The sequence below is a fragment of the Meriones unguiculatus genome, chromosome 4 (assembly GCF_030254825.1).
Source record: "Meriones unguiculatus strain TT.TT164.6M chromosome 4, Bangor_MerUng_6.1, whole genome shotgun sequence".
NCBI classification, from domain to species: domain Eukaryota; kingdom Metazoa; phylum Chordata; class Mammalia; order Rodentia; family Muridae; genus Meriones; species Meriones unguiculatus.
The window spans coordinates 28,318,566-28,327,782 of NC_083352.1; the positions used below are offsets into that span (position 1 = coordinate 28,318,566).

General features: G+C 39.0%; 1 protein-coding gene across 1 annotated transcript in view; it reads right to left on the bottom strand.

The window, feature by feature from the left end:
* The window catches only part of Dlc1 (DLC1 Rho GTPase activating protein), a 387,771-nt gene extending 378,769 nt beyond the window's left edge, over positions 1 to 9,002 (bottom strand). Inside the window, exon 1 of the mRNA XM_060381619.1 lies at positions 8,484 to 9,002. The gene's annotated coding sequence lies outside the window, so the exon portion shown is untranslated. The remainder of the gene's footprint in view (positions 1 to 8,483) is intronic.
* Positions 9,003 to 9,217: the final 215 nt, after the last annotated feature.

Consider the following 9,217-nt stretch of genomic DNA (forward strand, 5'->3'; position numbering starts at 1 on the left):
TTATAGCAGACATGATTTTTTTTTCCTTAAGTAACGCACCTCCAAATAGAATTTCTAGGAGTCTCGCGTGGGCGGTCAGCTTCTAGTAAAAGAATTAGTGCCTTCTCCAGAGATATTTGCATTACTGAGTACAAAGTAGAGAAAGATAGAATTGGACTGTAGGAGAGAGAGAATTTCAATGTAGAATGCAGAAACTTATGTCCCTGTGATGTTGTGGAGATATCACTTTTTTTATAGCAGTTTCTGTCTTAATCTCTCACAGAATAATTGCCTATCTTACTTTCACATAATAATAACTATTATTTTAAAATTTCCTTAATTGAAATAGAATATATCACTTCACCCTCCTTTTTCCTTCTTCCAATTCCTCCTCCAAATCCTTCCCATGTCCCTCTGACTCTCAAGTTGAAGGCCTCCTTCACTTTGATTATATTTATTACTCATGTGTGTACATAAATAATACACAAATGCAACCTGCTGAGTCCATACTTGTTGTTTGCGTGCGCAAGTTTTCAAAGCATTGGACAACTCCCCCCCTGGGAGTAGGTTGGCTGTCCTTTTCCTGGCACTCCTACCATCACAGAACACCTCAACTGGACACAGTACAGAGATCCACAGAGCGTGAGAGGGCAACCTGAAAGACATAGGTACACCGCAGCTACGGCATCCATGGCTCGAGGAACGTCACTCAAAATGAACTGGAAAGATTCTAAGCCTCAGGATTGCAGGAAGTCTGCTGTGAAGCAGTCTCTCCCAGAAATGTTCCAGTAAACTGGAACAGAACCATAGTAATATCAATAGATATGTTACCATGAAGGGGGGAAAGTTCATGGGGTCGCGCCCTTGACAAATAACGGCAGGCAACGACTGTCACATACCTTAATGAACAGTGTGTTTTCATCATGCCTCCTTAGCTGTTAGTAAGTCTTGTTAAGACTCTTTCTTGTTAAATTGTTCCGTAAAGCTAAAAATATTATATATAAAACAGCTTCTATGTCTCCATGTCTGGAGGTTCTGAAAAAATATAACTTTAGTAAATTATAAAATAAGCCACCCATGACAGGATTAAGTAGCCCATCACTTGTTTCCAAGATATGCTTCGTCATGGCTGTTAATTTTGGTTTTTGGAAGGAAACTGCACCCAAATTAAAACTAGCTTTTCAATGGTAACTTATTTAATGTATGCCTTGGAGCTTCTCCTAGATTTGGGGAGCCTTTTTCACATCCTTTGCTCTCAGAATAGAATTACTCCAGGAACTAGGGAAATTTCAAAATTAACCCTTTCGATGACTAGAAGTCCACTCACTGGAAAAGAACAGGGTATCACAAAACTGCAAGCTATTATTTGGAAGTGCCCTATTTTTACCTCCTGGCTCCTGAGCAGGGTCTAATTTCCTTGCAGGGAGGAGTCCGGACCTGGCAATATTTGCCTCACACCTACTTTACAGCTCAGGGCAGCCAGTTTTGCACTCTCTTAACATTTTTCATAAGCATCCCCCACACAATTTGAGGAAATCTTGGAACACTTCATGGTATTTTCCCCACTATCAAGGAGGACAGTTCTGGGAGCAAGTGGATTCAGAGATCCCAGAGTTAACAGTCAGGAGGGACAATATGTCTTGCAGAAGCAGTATTTCCTAGACACTAGTATTTTTGTGGTTTTCTGTGTACTTTCCTTCCTGTGTAAACATTGAGAAGCACACCCTGCCTTAGCTGAGTTTTGAAAATAAACTTATTAACGGATGGTAATTTTACACGGTTCTCAACCTTTCTAACGTTGTGACCTTTTAATACAGTTCATATTGTTGTGACTCTCACCCATAACTTCATAACTATGATTTTGCTACTGTTCTGAATTGTAACATGAATATCTGTGTTTTCTGATGGTCTTAGGTGACCCCTGTGAAAGGGTCATTTGACCCTCCAGAGAGTCATGGCCCAGAGGTTGAGAACTGGTGTTCTAAACTATCCCATAATTAGTGTCTTTACTCTGAACTTGTTTCAGGTGGAATTTTTCATGTAATAGAAACCAACTTAAAGTTAGGCTTGGTGTTGGAAACTTGCCCCTTCCCCTTTAACTAGTATACATAAGTGACACCTGGCTTTTCCTCTTCATAAAAAGATATTTTTGTCCAAAAAGGGAATATGGGTTATAATGCTTTATCATCGTCATAGCGAGATGTGACTTTGCTTTTAGTGGCCACATTATTTTTAGCTTGGTTATCATTTCTAGGAATGCTCTTGCAGTAGAAATAGCCATCACTCAGCATGAATAAGAGATATGGTGCACGCAGCACCATTGACACAGGTGCTTAGATAACCAGGTGACAACAGGAAACTGAACATCTAGCTGTTCCTTTAGCATAACCTTCACTGATGTCAAGAAGAAATTCTTTGAATTTATCTCCTCCTGTGAGCTCACTATCCTATCAGGGGCCAGCACTTTTGATCTCAACTTTTGTCTCGTGTAGTATGCATGATTTCATTTTAGTTAGTTAGTACGAATGCACATTTGAGTTGATTTTTTACAGTGGATGGTTTTCTTTTATTTATTTATTTATTTTATCAGTTACATTTTATTAACTCTGTATCCCAGCCATGTCCTGATCCCTCATTCCCTCCCAGTCCCTCCCTCCCTCCCTCATCTCCACCGTGCCCCTTTCCAAGTGAACTGATAGGGGGGACCTCCTCCCCATTCATCTGATCCTGTTTTATCAGGTATCTTCAGGACTGGCTGCAAAGTCCTCCTCTGTGGCCTAACAGGACTGCTCCTCCCTTCGGGGGTGGGGACACCAAAGAGCCAGTCATTGAGTTCCTGTTAGAAATAGTCCCTGTTCCCCTCACTTTGGGAAACCAATTGGTTACTGAGCTACCACAGGCTACATCTGAGCGGAGGTTCTAGGTTATATCCATGCACGGTCCTTGGTTGAATGTCAGTCTCAGAAAAGACCCTGTGCCCAGATAGATTTGGTCCTTGTGGAGCTCCTATCCTTTCCCCATCAGACTAACTCCCCTTCTTTCTTATGATTCCTTGTACTCTGCCAAAGGTTTGGTCATGAGTCATTGCTTTGAAAACACTGCTAGTTAGAGTCTTTCAGATGCGCTCAGTAGACTCCTGTCATACGTTCAATGCACATCCCATCTGTCTTTCTAAATGAGGATTGATCATCTTACCCCATGTCCGCTCAATTGATTATCTTTTTTAGGTGTATAGATTTCATTATGTTTATCATATCTTATAGGTCTATATAAGTGAGTATATCCCATGTTTGTCTTTCTCCTTCTGAGATATTTCACTCAGAATGATCTTTTCTAGATCCCACCATTTGCCTGCAAATTTCATGATTTCCTCCTTTTTGATTGCTGAGTAGTATTCCATTGTATAAAAATACCACAATTTCTGTACCCATTCCACCGTTGATGGACATCTGGGTTGTTTCCAGGTTCTGGCTATTACAAATAGAGCTGCTATAAACATGGTTGAGCAAGTGTCCTTTTTGTGTACTCTAGATAGCGAAGTCATATTACAGACATTGAAACTTTTGATGATAATGATAATAGTGATTATAAAAAAACCCTCTTCTATTTATCAAACATGTAAAATGGACCAAGTACAGAACTATCTAGCTCAATGTTAAGTACCTTTAGGTAGTAGACAGAGATCTCTCTCTTTTTCTCTCCTCTCTTTCTGTCTGTCTGTCTCTCTCTCATGTGTGTGTATATGTAAGATATCTATCTGGTCAAACATACTTCCTCCCCCTAAAGATTTCAGTTGTTTCTTAAATCATTTGAATTTTGGGTTTGCTATACCTACAATGAAAGTAATGTAAAAATTGGCAAGAACATACAGAATAATGTATTAATGTAACATGATTTAAGAGAATGGGTAGAGTGCTTAATCGAAGGCACATTTTAGGCATTCACTAGATGCTAAGTGGTGCTGATGTGGGGAGCAGAGGAGAGGAGCAAAGGAGGTCAAGAAGGAGGTAATTTCATGAGTACTGCTCCAGATGATCTTAGCTGCAGAATCAGAGTATGAACTGATAGGACCTTTTGCCAGCTCCTGCTATTTCAGTATGGATTCGGTACATCAAAAGGTGAATCATGATGATTCAAGCCAAGGAGCACTGAGTAGCAGAGATGGAATCAGAGTCAGTATTCTGAATCCTTTATGATTCTTTCAGTATCCTGTCCTATGTAAACCACCTCCCCTCATGCTGCCTCATCTAAGCTTTCATTTCAAACTATTTCTGGAAACTCATGCTTCTGGTTCTTAGTGAATTGTAATGTCATCTTATAAGAGTGTTGTTAACCTCTGGCCTTAGCTTCTGATGGCTTCTGCAAACCACTTATTTTTCTTCCCCTTTAACAAGTATTACTCTATCATTTTGGATGCTATAGTAGAAGCCCAGATCTCACATGTTAACCTTCTGCAACCCTGTTTTTCTCTTCTTTCCCTTTTGTTCCCATTCATTCCGCAATTTACTGACAAACAGGGATTGATAATTCTTAATAGGTTGGAGATATTTTTAGTTGCCAGGAAGGAAAACAAACTTTCTAAATGTGCCTTTTGTTCTTTCTGCTTTTTGCCACCTCCATCAGTAATTCTAGTTTCTCTTTGATTTACCTGAATAGTATTGCTAAAACCCTTTGGTATTTCAATATAATAGAATTGCTTGAAACCTGCAACCCACTGCTACTGTCCTTTCTACTCATTCAAGTCAGCTAATGGAATGATGAGAGCTATGTTGACTCATAGTTAAAATTTCATTTTACATGTGCTTCCCTGTCAATTGCTTTTAAGGTCATGTATATAGAAACCTTAAAATCCATGGAATGAAATCAATATCCTTTTAGTCAGATTTCAACATCTATAGCCTTCATTCTTTTTAAAGCTTCTTTGAAAACTAAGTCCATTTACTTCTCACAACTCGTAAGGTCACAGGCAGTTTAAGGCCAGAGAAGATCCATAGTATTAAGCTCTGTAAGACTTCAAAGGTGAGCAAAAGGAACATTTCTCTGCAAGCTTATTTGATTTAATTTCAGCTTCAAGAAACCTTCTATATGCAAAACTGTTGATATTTCTTGATTATGTTAAAAAATCCTATGAGTCAACCATGGGTCACTTATTACACTTATTATCACTTCTTATATTAAAATGGTTTGAAAGAATTGTTCTCAACACAATACCAGTGTTTTTTTTTTTTTTTTTTTTTACCTTCAAAGAAAAAAATAAATAAAAAGATGACAGGTCAGAAATGACCCATTTTAGACCAATTTTAAACCCATGAATCCATTTATCAGTAAATAAGATTAAATGTATCTCAAGAATTGGCAGCAAGGTATACTGTATGGAATGGTTTGAAAGGGTCTACTCAAGCCTTCTTTCTGTAAATGAGAGTGCCCTTCAGAACACAGATATGAGCAATAGTCTCTGTCTGTCACACTCCAGTGATCCTGTGGCTAGGGAGTCAGACTGTCACAGGGCAGTGTAATGGCTGTGGGAAAGAGTTTAGAGCATTGAAGGTATTAGTAGTAGGAAAACCCCAAACTAAAAGCAGAACAGTCCCACAGCCCAGAATGTAAAGCAATGATTCTCAATCTGGGGTCACGACCCTCAGGGCTGAAGAATGGCCCTTTCAGAGGGGTCACATATCAGACATATACCGTGCATATCAGACACTTACATTATGATTGACAAAAGTAGCAAAAGTACAGTTCTGAATTTGTAATGGAATAATTTTATGGTTTGGGGTCACCAAAACATGAGGAACTGTATTAAAGAGTCACGGCATCAAGAAGGTTGAGAAGCAGTGCTCTGAGGGAAGGGTACCTGTTAGGAACAGAACATATCTGTTTTATGGGAAAAATTTTTGTCTGGAAAGAACACTGCTGCAGCACACATATGTTGCCAGAAAGGAAGTATGACGCAGATCTAGCCAACTCTCATTTGATGCATTTCTGGTCAGCCCTCATATAATGTAAAAGGGGTGCATAGTATATGCTAGAGCATTGGTTCTTCTCCTGAGGGTCATGACCCCTTGGGTATCACATAATGGATGTCCTTCCTATCAGATATTTACATTACAATTGAAAGTAGCAACATACTGCTATGAAGTAACAACAAAATGATTTTATTGTCGGGGTCAGCACAGCACGAGGAACTGCATTAAAGTGTCACAGCATTAGGAAGATTGAGAACCACTATACTGGAGAATTATACTGAAGCCTTCCAATCTATCGTGACCAAAAGTTGAAAAAAAAAGGTATAGAATGCACACTTACATTTTCTAACGGACATATAGCCTCTTGGCACTTAGGACTGGAAATAGGCTGCAGAAATATTTAACTGAGATGATAGAAAGATTGATGAGAGTCTTGAGACAAGTATAATGAAGGGTTGTAAAGTTACTTCTGGAGGTCACTGGTGGGGCTAAATTTTATTATAGCATTTGAATATAAGGATGTGATATGAGCAAGCTCCCCATTAGTTCATTTTCTTGAAAGAAACACTAGTTTTAAGTGAGCATCGTTATAGCGTATAGGTTGGCTTGCTTGACATGAGAATAAGATTTAACAAAATGGTCATAAAAAAGCAGCTAATTTAAAAGGCCAAGATGAAAGCATAATGGATCTTTTAAAGAAATCTTAGCCATCGAGAAAACAGTGTTAATTAGTGAATTTGAATTTTTTTAATTTTTATTAATTACACTTTATTCACTTTGTATCCCCCCATAAGCCCCTCCCTCCTTTCCTCCTAATCCCACCTTCCCTCCCCCTTCTTCACGAATGCCCTTCCCCAAGTCCACTGATAGGGGAGATCCCCCTCTCCTTCCTTCTGATCTTAGTCTATCAGATCTCATCAGGAGTGGCTGCATTGTCATCTTCTGTGGCCTGCTAAGAGAATTCCAATTTCCTTTCTGAAAACTAGCCTCCTAGATCCTACTTTACTGTGCATAGTTATTATTTGAGAGCAAGGTCCGTCGTGTAAAGCCCTTAACACACAATGCAGGGTCTATGGTTCCCCTGGCATAGAGTATGACCTTGGACAGGGCACTTGTGGATATTATTCCTCAGCTTCCTTGCTGGCAGTCTCTGACAACCCCGAAGACAGTAAAATGTAGTGCCTTTTTTTTTTTTTAACTGTCATTCTACTCGGTTATTTTATTAAGTAATTAGGCAGGCCAGAACTTCGTTTTCTTGTTGGTGGGGATTGAACCCAGGACCTTGCACATGACTGACAGCTTCTCTCTTGCTGGTCTATATCCCAAAGCTTCGAAATTTCACTTTCTACATATTAAAATCTGTTTTCTTCATATTTTAAAAGCCCTAACAAAGCTGAAATTGTTAGGGACAATGTCAAATCACAAATATAAACCATCCTAGCCTAGAAATTAATATTTAAATTAACTAACAAAGCAAATGCTTATCTTGTACTTTATAAAAGTTTACAATTAAAATCCTTGCTGATTTGTTATGATCCAGCTGTCAAAATTGCTCTTTATCTTTCACTTACTACATTTTGTGTTTGTTTTATAGATTTGGAGAGAGGCATGGATGTTTGTTCTCTTTACATACTATTCCAAACTTTTTTTTTCAAAATACTTTCCTCCTAAATATCCAAACATGTAACACCAGGTTTGTTACAATAACTCTAGGTTATTTCAGTCATCGGTACATTTATTTACGCACAGATCACATATTTAAGCATTAAGACAACTTAGAAGGTAAGCATGGTGATGTATGATTTCACAATGACATGAAGTATGAATGTATGGTTGGTTACGTTTTCACAAGACTGACATGATTGCGTTGCCTGTCAGACTGCTTCAGTTACACAGAGTACTCATACAGCATAAGATCTGAGTGAGCAAGGAATCCAAGTTTAATATAAACAAAACCCAATCCTGAAATTAAACACGCAGAGACAGAAATAACTTGTAAATTTGTATTTCTTTACTGCCTTAAAAAAACAACTTAAGTTGTGTACTGGTAATTGGATATGTGATCGAAATAGTTGAGGGAAATATTAAAGAATTTGATCTTTTTAATTTGATAGTTTTAATAAGACAGAATATTCTTTGAAATCTCATTATTAAGAAAACCGCTATCATGTTACGTACTCTTTTTGTTGGGAAAATAGAGAGGAAGGAAGATTTCCTAATATTTCACACTTCAACGTAAGATTTATTGGCCTCAAGCAATGCCACACGTACCAGCAGCACAACATGTTATAGATAGATTGGTCACAAAGTTAAGAATAAAAAGAATCCAGAATAAAACATTTCTATATGGGGAAAGAGACTCAAGCTATGTGGAGCATATTTTAGAAATGACATTTTGCTAAAAAGATTTGACTCACAGCTTTCTACTGACTACACATTTTCCCCTTCTGCTTTCAGGGCTCAGCTCCGAAAGCAGTCAACAGCTGGCGGAACCCGCCAAGGTTTCCCCACTCTGCCTCCTAGATGACAGCCTCTTACCTGGGCCAGGAGTTGTTGTTGTCTCCAAGACATGATGCTTCTCCAGCCTGGCTAGGAGAGGAGTCTGTCCCGTTTGTGTCTCCAAAATCTAAGTTCACATTTCGTGGCTGAGGTCACACTCTATTCTGAGCAGTTCTCCTTAACGCAGTGTGTGATTCTAACAAAAACACCCTCTGCAGCTGGAGGGAGCCTCAGCTAAAGCCGGATCCTGTCAAGGCGTTCCTAGTGACTTCTGTCTTCTAAATGCAGACTGATGTTTTGCGAAAGGGGCCTCCACAACCAGGCCCAGATTGCCTGCAAAGTATTTCCTGCCTCTGAGAAGTTTGCATGTGAGAAAGCCTGCACGAAGCCGAGGGGAGGGGCTGAGCAGAGCCGCCTGGGCGTTGAAGCTCTGATTTTACACAGAACTGAAGTGAGTTTGTCAAAGCTCTTGAGATGATTAGCTAGCGTCAGAAAGTCCTAGAGTCCTTCCTATCCCACAGGGCTCATGGAAAACAAGGAAGAAAGAAAACGCAGCTCTCCCCTCCACAGCCTTTTCCACTGTGTTAGATGGAGATCAGAATACTTCTGTTAGCTTATTTCAAAAGTTTTTTAAAAGACAGTTAGATGAAGTCCTAGGTTTTCAGTACCGTAATTCTTCTAAAGTTTAGAACCTTAAAAAAATGACTTAAAGTTTTATATCCTGGACTTGAGAAAATCTGTAAGTAAAATTCCGAGAATCCAGGAAGTAGAAT